The sequence below is a fragment of the Arvicanthis niloticus genome, chromosome 13, assembly GCF_011762505.2.
Source record: "Arvicanthis niloticus isolate mArvNil1 chromosome 13, mArvNil1.pat.X, whole genome shotgun sequence".
Classification (NCBI taxonomy): Eukaryota; Metazoa; Chordata; class Mammalia; order Rodentia; family Muridae; genus Arvicanthis; species Arvicanthis niloticus.
This window is the reverse complement of record NC_047670.1, coordinates 1,568,930-1,588,727: the sequence shown is the minus strand read 5'-3', so window position 1 is coordinate 1,588,727 and position 19,798 is coordinate 1,568,930. Positions and strand designations below refer to the sequence as shown.

At 42.8% G+C, this 19,798-nt stretch overlaps 1 pseudogene; it reads right to left on the bottom strand.

The window, feature by feature from the left end:
* Positions 1 to 5,629: 5,629 nt before the first annotated feature.
* On the bottom strand, positions 5,630 to 13,923 carry LOC117718651 (biorientation of chromosomes in cell division protein 1 pseudogene; annotated as a pseudogene).
* Positions 13,924 to 19,798: the final 5,875 nt, after the last annotated feature.

Sequence of the window (19,798 nt, the reverse complement as noted above, 5' to 3'; positions counted from 1 at the left end):
TCTACATGTTGACCTCCAGTTGAGCCAGCACCACTTGTTGAAAATGCTGTCCTTTTTCCACTGGATGAATTTAGCTCCCTTGTCAAATATCAAGTGACCATAGGTATGCGGGTTCATTTCTGGGTCTTCAATTCTGTTCCATTGATCGTCCTTTCTGTCTCTGTACCAATACCAAGCAGTTTTTATCACTACTGCTCTGTAGTATAGTTTGAGGTCCGGAATGGTGATTCCCCCAGAGGTTCTTTTATTGTTGAGAATAGTTCTCGATATCCTAGGTTTTTTGTTATTCCAAATGAATTTATAAATTGCTCTTTCTATCTCTATGAAGAATTGATTTGGAATTTTGATGGGTATTGCATTGAATCTGTAGATTGCTTTTGGCAGGATAGCCATTTTTACTAAATTAATCTTGCCAATCCAGGAGCATGGGAGATCTTTCCATCTTCTGAGATGTTCTTCAATTTCTTTCTTGAGAGACTTGAAGTTCTTGTCATACAGATCTTTCACTTGCTTTGTTAGATTCACTCCAAGATAATTTATTTTATTCGTGGCTATTGTGAAGGGTGTCATTTCCCTGATTTCTTTCTCTGCCTGTTTATCCTTTGAGTAGAGGAAGGCTACTGATTTGTTTGAGTTGATTTTATATCCAGCCACATTGCTAAAGTTGTTTATCAGGTTTAGGAGTTCTCTGGTGGAAGTTTTAGGTTCACTTAAGTATACTATCATGTCATCTGCAAATAGTGAAATTTTGACTTCTTCCTTTCCTATCTGTATCCCTTTGACTTCCTTTTGTTGTCTAATTGCTCTAGCTAAGAATTCCAGTACTATATTGAATAGGTAAGGTGAGAGTGGGCAGCCTTGCCTAGTCCCTGATCTTAGTGGGATTGCTTCAAGTTTCTCACCATTTAGTTTGATGTTGGCTACTGGCTTGCTGTATATTGCTTTTACTATGTTTAGATATGGGCCTTGTATTCCTGATCTTTCCAAGACTTTTAAAATGAAGGGATGTTGAATTTTGTCAAATGCTTTCTCAGCATCTAGTGAGATGACCATGTGGTTTTTCTCTTTGAGTTTATTTATGTAGTGGATTACATTGATGGATTTCCGAATATTGAACCATCCCTGCATTCCTGGGATAAAGCCTACTTGATCTTGATGGATGATTGTTTTGATGTGTTGTTGGATTCGGTTTGCGAGAATTTTATTGAGTATTTTTGCATCAATATTCATAAGAGAGATTGGTCTGTAGTTCTCTTTCTTTGTTGGGTCTTTCTGTGGTTTAGGTATGAGTGTAATGGTAGCTTCATAGAATGAATTGGGTAGTGTTCCTTCTGTTTCTATTCGATGGAATAACTTGAAGAGGATTGGTATTAGGTCTTCCTTGAAGGTCTGAAAGAATTCTGCACTGAAACCATCTGGCCCCGGACATTTTTTGGTGGGAAGATTTTTAATGACTGTGTCTATTTCTTTAGGCGTTATGGGACTGTTTAGGTGGTTTATCTGCTCCTCATTTAACTTTGGTACCTGGTATCTATCTAGAAAATTGTCCATTTCCTCCAGATTTTCCAATTTTGTTGAGTATAGGCCTTTGTAGTAGGATCTGATAATTTTTTTAATTTCCTTTGTTTCTGTTGTTATGTCTCCCTTTTCAGTTCTGATTTTATTAATTTGAATGCTGTCTCTGCACCCTTTGGTTAGTCTGGCTAAGGGTTTGTCTATCTTGTTGATTTTCTCAAAGAACCAGCTCCTGGTTTTGTTGATATTTTGTATAGTTCTTTTTGTTTCGACTTGGTTGATTTCAGCCCTGAGTTTGACTATTTCCTGCCGTCTACTCCTCTTGGGTATACTAGCTTCTTTTTGTTCTAATGCTTTCAGGTTTGCTGTCAAGTTGTTGATGTATGCTCTTTCCACTTTCTTTTTGTGAGCACTTAGAGCTATGATTTTTCCTCTTAGTACTGCTTTCAATGAGTCCCACATGTTTTGATATGATGTGTCCTCATTTTCATTTAAATCTAAAAAGTCTTTAATTTCTTTCTTAATTTCTTCCTTGACCAAGTTATCATTGAGTAGAGCATTGTTCAGTTGCCAAGTGTATGTCGGTTTTCTGATGTTTTTGTCCATGTCAAAGACAAGTCTTAATCCATGGTGGTCTGATAAGGTGCTGGGGATTATTTCAATCTTTTTGTATCTGTTGAGGCCTGTTTTGTGACCAATTATATGGTCTATTTTCGAGAAGGTACCATGAGGTGCAGAGAAGAAGGTGTATTCTTTTGTTTTAGGATGAAATGTTCTATAGATGTCAGTTAAGTCCAATTGGTTCATAACTTCTGTTAGTTTCATTGTGTCTCGATTTAGTTTCTGTTTCCATGATCTGTCCATAGCTGAGAGTGGGGTGTTGAAATCTCCCACTATTATTGTGTAGGGTGCAATGTATGCTTTAAGTTTTAGTAAAGTGTCTTTTATGTATGTGGGTGCCCTTACATTTGGGGCATAGATGTTGAGAATTGCAAGTTCCTCTTGGTACATTTTTCCTTTCATGAATATGAAGTGTCCTTCTTTATCTTTTTTGATTACTTCTGGTTGAAAACTGATTTTATTTGATATTAGAATCGCTACTCCAGCTTGTTTCTTGGGACCATTTGCTTGGTAGATTGTTTTCCAACCTTTTACTCTGAGGTAGTGTCTGTCCTTTCCACAGAGGTGCGTTTCCTGAATGCAGCAAAATGTTGGGTCCTGTTTACGTATCCAGTCTGATAGTCTATGTCTTTTTACTGGAGAATTGAGTCCATTGATATTAAGAGATATTAAGGAAAAATGAGTGTTGTTTCCTGTTATTTTTGTTATTGGCGGTGGAGATATGTTTGTGTAGCTACCTTCTTTTATGGTTTTTGGAAGATTACTTTCCTGCTTTTTCCAGGTTGTAGTTTCCCTCCTTGTGATGGAGTTTTCCACCAATGATCCTTTGAAGTGCTGGGTTTGTGTTGAGATACTGTGTAAATTTGGATTTGTCATGGAATATTTTGGTTTCTCCATCAATAATGATTGACAGTTTTGCTGGGTATAGTAGTCTGGGCTGACATTTATGTTCTTTTAGGGTCTGTATGATATCAGTCCAGAATCTTCTGGCTTTTATGGTCTCTGGTGAGAAGTCTGGTGTAATTCTTATAGGTCTGCCTTTATATGTTACTTTGCCTTTTTCCCTTACTGCTTTTAGTATTTTTTCTTTGTTTTGTACATTTGATGTTTTGACTATTATGTGGCGGGAAGTATTTCTTTTCTGGTCTAAACTATTTGGAGTTCTGTAGGCTTCTTGTATATGTATGGACATCTCTTTCTTTAGGTTAGGGAAGTTTTCCTCTATAATTTTGTTGAGAATATTTACTGGTCCTTTAAGTTGGGAGTCTTCCCCCTCATCTATTCCTATTATCCTTAGGTTTGGCCTTCTCATTGTGTCTTGGATTTCTTGTATATTTTGGGTTAGTAGCTTTTTGTATTTTGCATTTTCTTTGACAGTTGTGTCTATGCTTTCCATGGTATCTTCTGCACATGAGATTCTCTCTTCCATCTCTTGTATTCTGTTGGTAATACTTGTATCTATGACTCCTGATCGTTTTTTTAAGTTTTCTATCTCCAGGGTGTTCTCCCTTTGTGATTTCTTTATTGTTTCTACTTCCGTTTTTAGATCCTGCATGGTTTTGTTTAATTCCTTCTCCTGTTTGGTTGCATTTTCTTGTAATTCCTTAAGGGATTTTTGTGTTTCCTCTCTAAGGGTTTCTATCTGTTCTTTGAGAGTGTTATTTATGTCTTTCTTAAAGTCCTCTATCATCATCATGAGAAGTGATTTTAATTCTGAATCCTGCTTTTCTGGTGTGATGGGGTGTTCAGGGCTTGCTATGATGGGGGAACTGGGTTCTGATGATGCCATGTAACTTTGGTTTCTGTTGCTTACGTTCTTGCGCCTGCCTTTTGCCATCTGGTTAATTCTAGTGCTACCTGTACTTCTGTCTCTGATTGAAGCCTGTCTTTCCAGTTGTCTCGCTTTTGTTTGGTCTTCTAGGAGTCCAGATGTCTTTGTGGTTTTTTTCCAGCTGCCCTGATTACAGTGGTATCTCTAGGATGCCTCAGGATATGGTGCCTCCAAGGTAGCAGTCCAGCTAGATGTCTGCTGTTCTGGGTGCAGTGTCTCCTCTTGGATATCTCAGGGTATGTTGTCTGACACTCTGAGTTCAGTTGTTCCTCTGTGGCTCAACCTTCCAGTATGTCTCAGGTGGAATCCGGGGTCCACACAACTGCAGACCTGGTAGAGGTCTGGTCTGGGACTCAGACCCTGCAGGCCTCAGACCGGAGGGGGGGCGAGCAGCAGAAGGAGCGTGCTAGTGCTGGCTATGGGTTCTATGGATCCCCCAGAATGTGTCTGGGGGACTCCTGGGTGCACTTACCCACAGGCCTCAGACTGCAGGAGGGGCGAGCGGCGGACGGGGCGTGCTAGCGCTGGCTATGGGTTCTATGGATCCCCCAGAATGTGTCGGGGGGCTCCTGGGTGCACTTACCCGCAGGCCTCAGACTGCAGGAGGGGCGAGCGGCGGACGGGGCGTGCTAGCGCTGGCTATGGGTTCTATGGATCCCCCAGAATGTGTCTAGGGGGCTCCTGGGTGCACTTACCAGCAGGCCTCAGACTGCAGGAGGGGCGAGCGGCGGACAGGGCGTGCTAGCGCTGGCTATGGGTTCTATGGATCCCCCAGAATGTGTCTGGGGGGCTCCTGGGTGCACTTACCAGCAGGCCTCAGGTCGTGTAACTTCTTACACCGTGTTTGGTTGGAATTCCTGAGAGGCAGCTCTTCTCGAAAGGGAAATGGAGGAGTAGATCTGTGGAAAAAGGATGTGGATGGTGTCTGGTAGAAGAGAAGGGAGCATAAACTGTGGACAGGGTGTAATATACAAGAGAAGAATAAGTAAAAAAGAAAAGAAGAATATTTATATCAATACTTGTGTTTTTCTCTCGGTATTTAAAATCATGCAATGTAACGTTAGTTAAGAAAAGTATATTACATAACTTTTTAGGTGCTGAAAGAATGTACTTCAAATGACATGGCCACATAGTCTAAATTCTATAATGCCTGTAGCTGTCTGGGGGCAGAATTATATTATGTTAAACATGATTTTCAGGTTATTGTTTTCAAAGGAGCTATGATTGTGTGTCAAGTTAACAAGGTGTGGACTTATGATGGCTAGACCTTATGTCATCTTACTCTATCTGGAATTAGCTAAAACCCACATGTCTGGGTACACCTATGTGGCAATTTTTAATTAAATCATTGTAAGTAGGAAGAACTTTAAACTGGATGTTTTGAGGTGGGAAGATCTACTTTTAACAAGAGCCTCTCCTTCTGTTGGCAGCCTGTATAAAGGAGATGTAAGAAGAAAGCTTTGCTTCTTTTCCTCACTCTGGTTGGCAAGTCTACTCCTTTATTATCATTAGAACCTATTTCATTAGGATTCTGACACATACTTAAGACCAGTTCATAGATTCATTTCACAGATGAAACAACTCCTGTGTTTTTGAGCTTTCTGTTGGGCATTGTTGGACAAATGGGACCTCAGCTTTTTTTTTTTTTTTTTTTTTTTTTTTTTTTTGAAAGATCATCAAACGACTTTATTGTAAAACATCCATTAGTTATTAGAAGGTTTTGTTCTAAAAACACAAACATGAGAACTGAGCACCTCACCCAGAGTGACTCACCCCTGTGACAGGGAGACACCAGGACAGAAGCTGTGGGGCTTTCTGTGTACCCCAAGTCTCAGCTTCCTTCCTTACTCCAGGGCTGCAACACTACCTCTGACAAGGAAAGAAAACCACTAGGAAGGTCACCGTAACCTTAAGGCTATGATGCTAACTGCCACACGTTCCAGTCTGTAACCTAGCAACAGTATCAAAACCCACTGTCCAACAGCTGGTCCCACTGACTCTTGCTGTCCTGACCAGCTAGCTTCCAGCCTGGCTTCTGCATACCACAGAGCGCAAGAGCTAACATCCCCATGCAGTGTCTCTGTTCAAGTATAAAGTTTCTTTCAGGACAGCCCATGTCACTGTAGTGCTTAAAGCTCTGTAGTGTCTACTGGGGTCATACCCTTCGTCAGGCTGGTCAAAGGTGACACAATCCACGAGCAAGTATGGGTAACTGTCCCACACCAGCAATCTTGCTCTCCATCCAATGTGGACACCACCACAGTCAAGTCCAAAATCCTGACATCAGTAATGACATAGTCGACTAAAGTTATATTCAGATGAAACAGGAATCCATTTCTTCATTAAATAGAGCTTTCCAAAGGTATTGGGCATATTCTTAGGAAGCACTGGAGGATCCTGGCTTTCAGTTTCTGGAGGGGGAGCTGGCACAGCTTCTTTTTTCTGGGCAGCCAGGAACTCATGGATTGCTCGCTCTATCTGTGGCCTGAAGATGTGGTTTAGTTTAGGGTCTACCACTTGAGAAATGATCCTGTCCACTCCTGCTCCCAACATGCCTGACTGAACCACGCTCTGCCTCAGCACATTTCGCAACTGGTTCTTGTTCATTGCAGGATTCCATTCCTGTTTGTCCAGATGTGTTGACACAAATTTATCCACCTTCTGCCTCAGGTTCTGGTAAGCTGGCTTAGTATCCACGTAGGCCAGGCAGTCCCAGCGGAAGCTGTCAAACAGACCACGGCTCTTGAGCTGCTCCACTATGAGAGCTGCGGGTCTCTCCGAGGCAGTGAAGCAGGATTGACAGGGCCACCCGCCCCAGTGGAGCCCCCCCCCCCCCCCCCCCGCCGATCCCGAGGCCTGGCCCGCCAGGCCCTGCACCCCGCGGCTCCGGAGGAGCCACAGGCCGAGCTGCGCAGACACGGAGGGCCCCACGGAGGCGGAGGCGGAGGCGGGGGCGGAGGCGGAGGCGGAGGCGGAGGCGGAGGCGGAGGCGGAGGCGGCTGAGGCAGCAGGGTGGGAAGCAGCGAGTTGGGAGGCGGCGGGGACCACGGCGCTCCCCGCTGGCCGAGCTGCTTGGGACCTCAGCTTATAAGGAATTCTAATAATTCATATATCTGTCTACCTATTCTGTTCCTCTAGAGAACTCCAACAAACACAGGTGCCTTGCATAGGACTTGAAAGCTCGTTCGTAAAGATAAAGCTTCCAGTTCTTATTAATCATAGCCAAGTATGAAACCCACACACTTCAGTAATAACTGTAATAAATATCATGGGAGTGACTAATCACTTTCTATTTGAATTTAAGTCCTACTCCACAATATGAAACCCATAACAGGCACCATTATCAGGCCAAGAACCTATGGATAGGTAGGTCATAGTCCCCAGGGGAGAACCTAATACTATTTTGTTGCTAAAGACACATGGTATTAAATTAACTCCTAATCACTTAGTGTTATAACTATAGATCAGTGCATCCCCCAGTTCTTAGCTGAGAAGTTTCTATTGCAGTAGGTGACGTAAAAAACATTGAACAGAACTGGGCAACTCACAGAAAATAAGAGACTAAAGAATACTCATCTCTAATGGGAAGATACATTCCAGTCCCCTGATTCCAGGGCTCTGAGATCATTGTGGAAGGGTCAGAGGAAAGACTGAAAAAGCAAGAGATTTGAGATAAATATACTATAGTATTTTCTGGACATAGAAGAGCAGCTATATATTAGAACTCACAGTACAAAAGCTGTGCAGTCCCAAGCCAGAATAAGTCTTAAAATGGAGACCAGGGGTTTTATTGTTAAACTGCTATGAACAGACACCATGACCAAGGCAACTGTCTTAGTCATGGTTTCTATTCCTGCACAAACATGACCAGAAAACAAGCTGAGAAGGAAAGGGTTTATTCAGCTTATAAATTCACATTGCTGTTCATCAACAAAGGAAGTCAAAACTGGAACTCAAGCAGGTCAGGAAGCAGAAGCTGATGCAGAGGCCATGGAGGGATGTTACTGGCTTGCTCAGCCTGCTTTCTTATAGAACCTCAGAAGATCACCAGCGCAGGGATGGCACCACTCACAATGGGCCCTCCCCTCTTGATCAATAATTGAGAAAATGCCTTACAGCTGAATCTCATGGAGGCATTTCCTCAACTGAAGCTCTTTTCTCTGTAATAACTCTAGCCTATGTCAAGTTGACACACAAAACCAGCCAGTACAGCAACTCTGATAAAGACAACATTTAATTGGTGCTGGCATACAGGTTCAGAGGTTCAGTTCATTATCATCAAACCAAGAGCATGGCAGCATCCAGGCAGGCATGGTTTAGGAGGAGTTGACAGTTCTACATCTTCATCTGAAGGCTGCTAGCAGAATACTGGCTTCCAGGCAAGCTAGGATGATGATCTGATAGCCCACTCCCACAGTGACACACCTACTCCAACAGGGCCACACCTTATAACAGTTCCATTACCTGGACAGAGCATATACAAACTATAACATGGGAATTGAACAGATAACCTTTTTTTTTTTTTTTTTTTTGATATTTTGGCCTTTGTTAGCTGCTAGAAGAGAGAGAAACAGTGTTCTCTGAGAATATAGCCCTTGGTAAGTTGATAATTTCTCCTTCTAGCCATCTCTTGTCACCAAAAGGAACTTCCAGTACCTGGAATGGGTTACATCTAATTGAGTTGTTGGCCAAAGGGATCCCATAAGAATCTCCAAATAACATAGGCTGTTGCAAAGATCCTAGCTTGTTAAAACTATTTTTTTTCTGAATTTAAAATAGCTGTTCTTTCCTAACTTGCATTTAATTTTTTTATTGGATATTATGTTTACATTTCAGATTTTATCCCCTCACCACATTCCACCCACCACCCAGGAACCCCCTATCCCATCTCCCCTCCTGCCTCCACAAGGGTGTGTCCCCACCTATCCCCTACTCCCTCCTCCCCACCTTGAAATTCCTCCACTCTTGGTGTTCAGCCTTCATGTGACCAAGGTTCTCCTCTCCCACTCATGCCTGACAAAGTCATCCTCTTCTAAGTATACAGCTGAAGACATAGGTGCTTCTCTTTGTGCTCCCACACTGGTGGGGAGCTCTGGTTGGTTGGCACTGTTGCTCTCCTCTTGGGGCCATCAACCCTTTCAGCTCCTTCAGTCCTTTAACTTCTCCATTGGGAACCCTTGATCAGACCAATGGGTAGCTTCGAGCGTCCTCCTCTGGATATGTCAGAATCTGGCAGACCTCCGAGGAGACAACTACATCAGGTTCCTGTCCGCATGCACTTCCTGACATCCATATCTGTGTCAATCTTTAGTGACTGCACATGGGACAGATATCAAGGTAGAGTGGTCTCCATAGGCCCCTCCTTGACTTTCTGTCCCATACTTTGTCTTTATATTTGCTCCTTTGAGCATTCTGTCACTCCTTCCAAGTAGGACCCAGGCATCCACACTTGGTCTTCCTTCTTCATGAGCTTCATGTGGTCAGTTAGTTGAGTCTTGGATATTTCAAGCTTTTTGGGCTAATATCCGCATATAAGTGAGTAAATACCATGTGTGTTCTTTTGTGATTGGGTTACCTCACTCAGGATGATATTTTTTAGTTCCATCCATTTACCTAAGAATTTCTCAAATTCATTATTTTTAATGGCCGAGTAGTACTCCATTGTGTAAATGTACCACATTTTTTGTATCCATTCTTCTGTTGAAGGACATCTGGGTTCTTTCCAGCTTCTGGCTATTATAAATAAGGCTGCTATGAACATAGTGCAGCATAAGTCCTTGTTATATGTTGGAGCATCTTCTGGGTACATGCCGAGGAGTGGTATAGCTGGATCCTCAGGTAATTACTATGTTCAATTTTCTGAGGAACCACCAGACTGATTTCCAGAGTGGTTGTACAAGCTTGCATTCCCCCCAACAATACAGAAGTGATCCTCTTTCTCCACATCCTCGCCTGCATCTACCATCACTTGAATTTTTTTTATCTTAGCCATTCTGACTGGTGTGAGGTGGTATCTCTGGGATGCCTCAGGATATGGTGCCTCCAAGGTGGCAGTCTAGCAAGGTGACTGCTGTTCTGGGTGCAGTGTCTCCTCTTGGATATCTCAGGATATGTTGTCTGACCCTCTGAGTTCAGTTGTTCCTCTGTGGCTCTGGGTTGAGTGGACCTTCCAGTATGTCTCAGGTGGAATCCAGGGTCCACTCACCAGTAGACCTGGCAGAGGTCTGGTCCAGGCCTCAGACCCGGTAGATGGGCAGAAGGGGGGTGCTAGCCAGCAGTGGCGGGGGGGGGTATCTGCTGGAATCTGAACACTCAGATTAGAACACCCAGCTATGAGCTCAGGGCAGTATGTGGGGTTTCCTACCTAAAGCTGGCTGTGGGATCCTTGGAGCCCCCAGAATGTCTCCAGCGGGATCCGGGGTGCACTCACCAGCAGGCAGGGCAGAGGTCTGGTCCAGGCCTCAGACTGGAAGAGGGGCAAGCGGCAGAAGGGCCCAACTCTTTTATTTAAAAAGTGTGGGAAGAAGGGTGTACAGAGCTCAGGTGCCAGAGGAGAGGGTGTCATACCCATTGGCCTTCAATTTGGAGGTACTCAAAATGCTTGACATGAGTTCTGGGGAGGGAACCAGGGTCCTCTGCAAGTGTAGTATGTGTCCTGAACTCTGAGCCATCTTTCTAGATCTCTTACATCTGGTTTTGTTAATTTTTTTTTCATTTTTGAGACAGTCTCACTGTATAGCCTTGGCTATTCAGAGATCTGCCTTGTTTTAGCATCCCAAGCAGGGGAATTAAAAGTGTGAGACACTAGGCCTGACTTATTTTTAATTAGATTGTTTGATTTTTTCCCTTTCTTTTTGAGACATGATTTCTCTGTGTAGACCAGGCTGGCCTCAACCTAAGAGACACACCTACTTATGCCATCTCCCAGTGTTGGAACTAAAGGTAATTAACACCACCAGCTATTTTTTTCTAATTCTTAAATAACACAGTTATTGCAGGGAGTGGTGGCCAACGAGTCTAGAAAGGAAGTTCCAGGTCAGCCAGGGGTGTTACACAGAGATACTGTGTCTCAAAAAAACAAAACCCAAACCAAACAAAACAATTATGAGTATTTATTTGTGTGTGAGTGAGAGAGAGTGGGTGGGTGGGTGTACCACAGCACAGCATCACATACATGGAGATCAAAGGACAATTTTCTTTCTTCTCTGTGGGCTCTGATCCACTTTAATATGCTTTGATATTTATATATTTTTCTATGTATAAGTCTTTGCCTGACTTTATGTGTATGTCTAGGTAGTACTGATGGAGGCAGAGTGAACATTAGACCCCCTGTAACTGGAGCTACAGAGGGTCGTTAGCTTAAATGTGGATGCTAAGAATTGCTCTAGAAGAGCAAGTGCTCTCAACTGATGAGAAATCTCTCCAGTACCCACATTCTACTTTGTTGTTGGGACAGCATCTCTCAGGGTCACACAGGCTGGCCTTAAACTTGTAGCAAAAGGGAGTTGAACTACTATCACACTCAGAAACTTCATCTGATCTACTTTCTGTAAAAGCCTACATATCTAAACTTCCGGCCACAGTGAATGTGATAGTTTGTATATGCTCAGCCTAGGGATTGGCCTGATTAGAAGGTGTGGCCCTGATGGAGTAGGTGTGTCACTGTGGGTGTGGGCTCTAAGACCCTCATCCTAGCAGCCTTCAGATGAAGATGTAGAACTCTTGACTTCCCTTGAACCATGCTTGTCTGGACACTGCCATGTTCTTGCCTTGATAATGGACTGAACCTCTGAACCTATAAGCCAGCTCCAATTAAATGTTGTCCTGATAAGAATTGCCTTGATCATGGTGTCTGTTCACAGCAGTAAAACTCTAATTAAGACAGTGACCCATCGTAGTCTCAGGATGTGACTTTCGACCTGTCCCACACTCTTGTCACTCAGCAGTGAGCGAGCCTGCTCTTGAGTCTTCCTAGCACTTCACGCCTTTCCAGCATTTGTCTCTTTCCTTTGGCTCCACACTTTGTCAGCTTTTCTACTAGACACTCAGCTTCCTGAGGCCAGGGTCATACAGCCTACATACCTGTCTATAAATAGCATCTCTCAAAGTACCAGCACAAGGATTTGTTTGCTTGTTTGAAATGCAGTCTCGAGTAACTCAAATTGGTTTATGTATCTGAGGCTAGCCTTGAACACACAGTTTCCACTTTCCTAAGTGTTGGGATTCCAAGTATGTACCAAACGTGGGGCAGTGCAAGCACTTCCATGTTTTGTTTTCAAGAAGTAATTCTTTGTTTCACTCCAACTCCTAGCCTTCTGTGCAATGTAAAGGGAACATAACAACTAGTATACTTACCGTCCTTCCTTTTCTTTCTTTCTTCTTTCTTTGAGACAGGATGTGTGTAGCTCTGACTGTCCTGGAACTATTCAGATCAGAGATCTGCATGCCTGTGCCTTGAGTGCTGAGATTAAAAGTGTGCAGTACCATGCCTTCTTGCTATGCAATCCACGTTGGCTTCTAACTCCCAGTTGTCTTGCCCTAGCTTCTAGAATAGCTGAAGTCACTGGTGTTGTGGCACCCAGCTAGCAACACATTTAGAAGGCTACATAGAAAATAGTACAGGAAAACGGACAGGAGATATGGCTCAGCAGTTATGAACACTTGCCTGATTAGTAGCTTCTTGTTTGTTTGTTTGTTGTTGATTTGACATGTGCTAGAGTCACTTGGATAGAGAGAAGAACCACCACTGGCTTGTGGGCATTTTCTTTAATGATTGATGTAGGTGGTGTGGACGTTTTGGGAGAGTGCCTCCCCTGGGGAGATAGGAAATTCTGGGTTGTATATCAGCCTGCACAAGCCATGAGAAGCAGGGCAGTAAGCAATGGTTCCTCCATTTTTTGTTGTTGTTTTTGTCTGTTTTGTTTTCTGCTTAAATTCCTGATATGACATTACTCAGTGGCAGATTGTCACCTATAAGGTGAAGTAAACATTCATCCCAAGTGGCTTTTGGTCATGGTATTTTTACATCAGCAAAAGAAAACCTAAGATAATGGAGGACCCACAGCAGCCTGTAACTCCAGCTTCCAGGGAACTGGAACTTTCATCTGCTACTTTCCCATATGTATACACATAATATTTTCTTTCTTTGTTTTAAATTACAAGCTATTGTATTAATCTCCAAATATGAAAGGGAACCTTATCAAATATTGTCTTCACAGCTGTGACCTACTGACCAATGCTACTGAGTTTCCTCTACCGATGGCAGATTACATTGAACTCATGCTTCATTCTGCTCAGAGCATAAATAGGGAAACCCCCTTTCCTTGCTCCTGAATTGCAGTGTGGCCTAGGCTCGCAGTTGTCCTTCACTACACACCCCCTACTCTAGCAGCAAGCGCTACCTTTGCCTGGTTGGTATCTCTGTGAGGCAAAATGCTTCACCTCCCTAAAAGTGCAGAAGACCAAGAGGGGATGCAGGAGAGAAAAGGGGTTAACACAGAGCTACAGCTGAGAATGGCAAGACGAACCAGAGATGGCCATTCGAGCCCAGTTCAGGCCAGTTCCCATGGCACAGGCCACCTGCTTCCATGGCCACTCTACTGGAAGTCCCACTTGCATCTGGGTTAACAGCCCTGAGCCCTCCAGCCAGTGCCAAGGTACAGGCTCAGACTGACATTCTCTCGCTGTGAACTCAGGAACACTAGGGACATCCTAGGAAGTGGATCACCTTCGTGAGCTGTGGGGAAGAAATCTCACAGGGGGGGGGAGGGGATGTAGTCCGGCAGCAGGTCAGGGCGCGCTTCCCACACCCACACTGCCAGCTGGTGGAGGGTCCCACATTCACGCAGCTGCCGTGGGCTGGAGGCTGCGGCAGCAGCTCTGGGTTCCAGAAGTTGGCAATCTGGAGGCAGCAGGCCCAGGCGACACATGGAGTTTCCAAAAGTTTTATTGTTCATGGCGTGATAAATGGTTATAGATGGGATGTGTTTCCCCGCCAAAAGCCAGGGGAGCCTGACTTTTATAGGGAGGGGAAAGGGGGAGGGAATAACTTAATTAGCTACACCCCTGGCCTTTTGATAACTCATTAATATTTAAATCTCTGGAAGTGGAGACTTGTTAATCACGCCCTCTACCTGTGTCCTACTTGATTGATGGGCACAGGTTAAATGGAGTTACCTCATCCAAGGCCCAACAGTGAGCCCCTAAGAAGCAGCCTGCCAGGTCAAAGGTGGTTGGAGTGAGAAGGGGTTCCTGAGTCTGGCTGGTGGCCTGGTAGAGAGAGGGAAGGAGGAGCTTGCAAGCTGGGGGAGCCCAGGAAGCTGCCTGGCCCCTAGGCCTCAGAGTGTGTTGCCATGGGAGGGGGCAGACCTGTCTGCTGAGGCGAGCCTCTCTGCCAGGTGCTGTGCTGCTGCTAAGAGGGATAGCTTATTTGATTCTATGGGTTTTCCAGAGGCTGAACTTGGAGGAAGTCTCCTGAGTGCCTGAGACCTTTGTCTGTCCCTCCTCCCACTGTGCAGTCAGAACCATTTCTCCAAAGTGAGACCTGGTGATTTTTTTACTTTTCTGGTTTGCCTCCTTTTGTACAGACCTTGTCAGTGGGGGCAGATATGAGGTGCAACCTACTGGCCCTCTTGACTACATTTTGAGATTATTTATGATAATGCTTTTTACTTGTACATTTATATATTCTTTACAAAGGTTTATATCTATATAAGCATACCCAACCTGACACTCAACGATCATAACCTTCCAATGTTTTAATTTATGAAGCTATAGCTCAATAGTTTATCAGCTTTTGAACCCTACTTATTCTTTCAAAGACTGAATATGATACATGCAGACTACAGGATGATATGTAAGAAAAGTAGTATATTACAAACATATAAACCATGGGGTCAAAATTCCATTCTGTCCTGATGCTATAGGATCCCGGGTAAATCATACATCTGTGCTTCAGTTTCTTTCTTCAGGAGAGAATATTCTTCATAGCTTAGCTTCAGGGGTTATATGAGGTGAAGTCTATGTGTGGTTTTTGTAAACTCTGAAAATGTTTTTTTTTTTTTTTGAGATATGTAAGATTGTAATTTTTACATTCTGAAAGTATCATTTTAGAGAGATTGGTATTATAGCCCTTATGGGATTAGAAGAGTGAAGGAGATTTTGCTCTGGGCTTGGAGAAAATGTTCTTAACATTTTCTTACAGATGCTCTCTGGCACAATTCACGTTTGGTGGGTCTAGAACTGGTCAGGGGCCTCTTGAGTGAGACTATTGTATGAAAACTTGGTAAAGTTAGTACATTGATTTCTATGATTGGTCTAGTTTTGCCTCTGAGTGAAGGTTGACACTTACCTTGTTATTTTCCAGCCTTGTGATTAAGAATAACAAGGAGAGAATTCAGCTCCAGTTCAAAAGCCTGCAAAATCTGAGACCCACACTGCTTTTATAAGGTAAGGTGACTTAGCCCTGCTCATAGAGCAGTGCTGTGCATTTTGCTCAATACACCATAAAGCATGTAGCCCTCTTAGGAGTACTGTTCATTAATATTTTCTTGGAGATGGCACACAAGCAGTCTACTAGATATTGTGTTTCCTCACCAAAGAAATTTTGACATACTAGAATTTTATGTTTCTCTATAAATTGTATTAGACTGAATCAATGTGTTAAAAAACATTACCACATTACAAGAGAAGCACATTTCTTTTGGATTTCTGAAATGTTCTAGAACATGATAAAATGAAATGGTTTGATATTTGGTATTTTATATTTTTGAGATTAAGACAGGAAAAGACTGTGGTATGTGAAACTTTGTTGACAAGAGAGGATGCAGAGACTTTAAAAACAAAACTCTGCTAGGCATGATGACTCCTGTCTGTAATTCCAGCACTTGGCAGCCTCAGGTATGAGGGTTCCTTTGAGTTCAATCACAGTCTGGGCTACAGATTGAGTTTTAGGCCAGACTGGATAACAGAGTGAAACTTTACCTAAAAACCTCCCAAAACCAATTAAAACAAAATCCAAGTCTGTTTACATGCAGGTTAACTTAACATTTTCTACCAAGAAAGTATTATTTATGGACTGTGGATATAGCTTTGTGGTAAATCAATTGCTTAGCACGAACAAGGCCTTGACTATAATTTCTAATACCAAAAAATAAAAAATAAAAATGAAAATAAAAAAAACTCATAAGATACTCAGGTCTTCTTTAAAATTAGGACACCAAACTATACTCTTCCTTTTAATTTTTGTAGATGGTGTTGATTGGATGTAACTTCTCTGAGTAAGTAGTGTTGTCATTGATTTTATATTGAAGTTTTCTCTCTGGAGAGCACCATGTGTTATTGGTTAAAATTTCCAGCATCCCTGGGAAAGAGAAGGTCATATTGTGAGTTTAAAAGATCTGGCCCTTTATTGCCCACATCTCCACAAGTTGTGAATGAAAGGGACTAGCAGTCAGGAAGAGGAATCTACATTCCTAGTCTCCTAGCACATTAACCTAAGGCACGAAACATTATGTAGATTTTTTTAAACTAAATTTAACAAGGATAACTTGACCTAATTCTATTCCAGGATTGCTACTGTTATGAAAATTGCTAAATATGAGTTTGAGTATTTTACAAAACAGTATTACTAAATTTCAAGTATTACTGTTATTAATAGTGTTACTTTCTCTGTACTCTCTAAATAGAATCCTCAGTTAAATGTATTAATAAAAGTTAGGCATGGAGGCACATACTTGTTCTTTCACTTGAGAGGTGGATGTAAGAGGATAACAGTTCAGAAAGTGAAGCAAATAAACAAAAAAACGGAAGAATGTACTAGTCGGTAGAATGTACCAGAACACTGAGCAAGAGGTGCATACCTGTACTCCCAGTGCTCAGGAACTGAAATAGGATAGTTTGAGCTAGCCTGAGCTCTATAGTAAAACCCTGTCTCTGAAATAAAAGACATCAAGACTTTATGCTAGTAGCTGTGCTCTAACGTAGTATTAATAATTAATTATTAATAATACCATTAACAACTATTACTTAGAAATTTACCATGCATTTCAAAGAGATTTCACCATAAAAAATTAAAATTATGAAACTTTATTACATGGTCATCCTATGACCTGAACTCTCAGTCAGTTCTCATTCCAAAGGTTTGAACTAGGTTTTCTAAAAGCCCAGTAAGTCACTTTTGTGGGGAGTCAACAGAAGGCAGCTATCATCCTTGCAGCCATCTTGAGCCATATACCCTGACAAGAGACTTGTTTACAATAGCCTACAACAGCTGAGCACACTCTGATAACATCTTGTTTTAGATACCCAGGATTTCCCCTGAGTCTGTGAGACTTAAAGGTGTGATTTATAGATAAGACCTAAGAGTGTGACTTAAAGACTTGACTTAAAGGCGTGGCTTAGAAGTGAGACATATAAAAGGTGAGAGGCAGACAGAAGAAATTATTAGACACTCTAAACTTAGAAGGAGAACTAAGAATTAGACACTTGTACTTGGAAGAGTACTTGAGACTTGGGACTTGAGGCAGGTAATTTGAAACTGGAAAAAAGACTAGCAACTTAGAACTAGGATTAGGACTTGAGACTTGGTGCCAAAGCCCAGGACCTGAGACTTGGTACTAGGAACTAGGGACTTCCAGAAAAGAAGAGAGACTGAAGAATAAACAGGATTGAATCACACTCTGTCTGGGCTCCATTCTTCGAGTCGGTCCTCACTCTCTTTCTTGCTGAACCCCAACCCTTAGGCTGGAGCAGCTTGGGGCAGTGCCGGCTCTAACAATTTAGCCCCCAAGGCTTTTGGCAGTGCTAGTTCGAACATTGATAGAGCAGTCTGCAACATTTTGGCCCCCAAGTGTGGGGCAGAGCAGTTTGCAACATTTTTGGCACCCAAAGTGGGGCAGCTTGGGCCGTGACACACTTTGTCATCAGGCAGCCCTTAATCCTGCTCCCTGAGACCATTTGCTATAGAAGGTCCATATGGAATTTAGTTTCTTCTTAGAAAGCCCAAGAAAATCTCCAAGTGTTGTAACTGGGTGGAACTGTGTCTGTCTTGACACCCTTTATTGCTTTCTTGCTTAACAGGCTTTGGGAGTTTTAGAACAGCAAAAGGCCAAATCTATCAGTTTGTAGGCAGCTAGGACAGAGCAGAGAGTTTACATTCTCATCCTGTTTTTTCCCCCAATTTTTTTTCATTACTCTTTCCTTTACTTTAAAAAAATACATTTCAGAATTTATCCCCTTACCCCATTCCCCCCACCACCCAGGAACCCCTATCCCATCCCCCCTCCTGCCTCCACAAGGGTGTGCCTTCACCTACCTCCCACTCCTCCCTCTCCACCCTCGGATTCCTCCCCACTCGGTGTTCAGCCTTCATGGGACCAAGGATCTCCTCTGCCACCCATGCCTGACAAGGCCATCCTCCCCTAAGTATACAGCTGAAGTCATGGGTGCCTCCCTTTGTGATCCCAGGCTGGTGGTTTAGACCCTGGGGAGCTCTGGTTGGCTGGAACTTTTGCTCTCCTTATGGGACCACCAACCCTTTCAGCTCCTTCAGTCCTCTAACTTCTCCATTGGGAATCCTTGATCAGATCAATGGGTAGCTGGGAACATTTGCCTCTGAATATGTGAGACTCTGGCAGACTGCCAAAGAGACAACTACATCAGGCTCCTGTCTGCATGCACTTTCTGACATCCATATCGGTGTCTATCTTTGGTGACTGCACATGGGACAGATATCAAGGTAGAGTGGTCTCCCAATGGCCCCTTCTTGACTTTCTGTCCCACACTTTGTCGTGATATTTGCTCTCTTCAGAACTCTATAACTCCTTCCAAGTAGGACCGAGGCATACACACTTGGTCTTCCTTCTTCATGAGCTTCACGAGGCCAGTTAGTTGAATCTTGGCTATTTCAAGCTATTGTGCTAATATCTGCATATCAGAGAGTAAATACCATGTGTGTTCTTTTGTGATTGGGTTACCTCACTCAGGTTGATATTTTCTAGTTCCATACATTTACCTAAGAATTTCTCAAATTCATTATTTTAAATAGCTGAGTAGTACTCCATTGTGTAAATGTACCACATTTTTTGTATCATTACTCTGTTGAAGGACATCTGGGTTCTTTCCATCTTCTGGCTATTATAAATAAGGCTGATATGAACATAGTGGAGCATATGTCCTTATTGTATGTTGGAGCATTTTCTGGGTATATGCCCAGGAGTGGTATAGCTGGGTCCTCAGGTAGTGCTATGTCCAATTTTCTGAGGAACCGCCAGACTGATTTCCAGAGTGTTTGTACCAGCTTGTATTCCCAGCAACAATGGAGGAGTGTTCCTCTTTCTCCACATCCTCACCAGCATCTACCATCACTTGAATTTTTTATCTTAGCCATTCTGACTGGTGTGAGGTGGTATCTCAGAGTTGTTTTGATTTGCATTTCCCTGATGACTAAGGATGTTGAGCATTTCTTAAGGTGCTTCTTGGCCATTCGAATTTTCTCAGTTGAGAATTCTTTGTTTAGCTCTGTATCCCATTTTAATAGGGTTATTTGGTTGTCTGAAGTCTAATTTCTTGAGTTCTTTGTATATGTTGGATATTAGCCCTCTATCAGATCTAGGATTGGTAATGATCTTTTCCCAATCTGTTGGTTGCTATTTTGTCTTATTGACAGTGTCTTTTGTCTTACAGAAGCTTTGCAATTTTATGAGGTCTCATTTGTCAATTCTTGATCTTAGAGCATAAGGCATTGGTGTTCTGTTCAGGAAATTTTCCCCTGTGCCTTATTTGAGGGTCTTCCCCATCTGCTCTTCTATTAGTTTGAGTGTATGTGGTTTT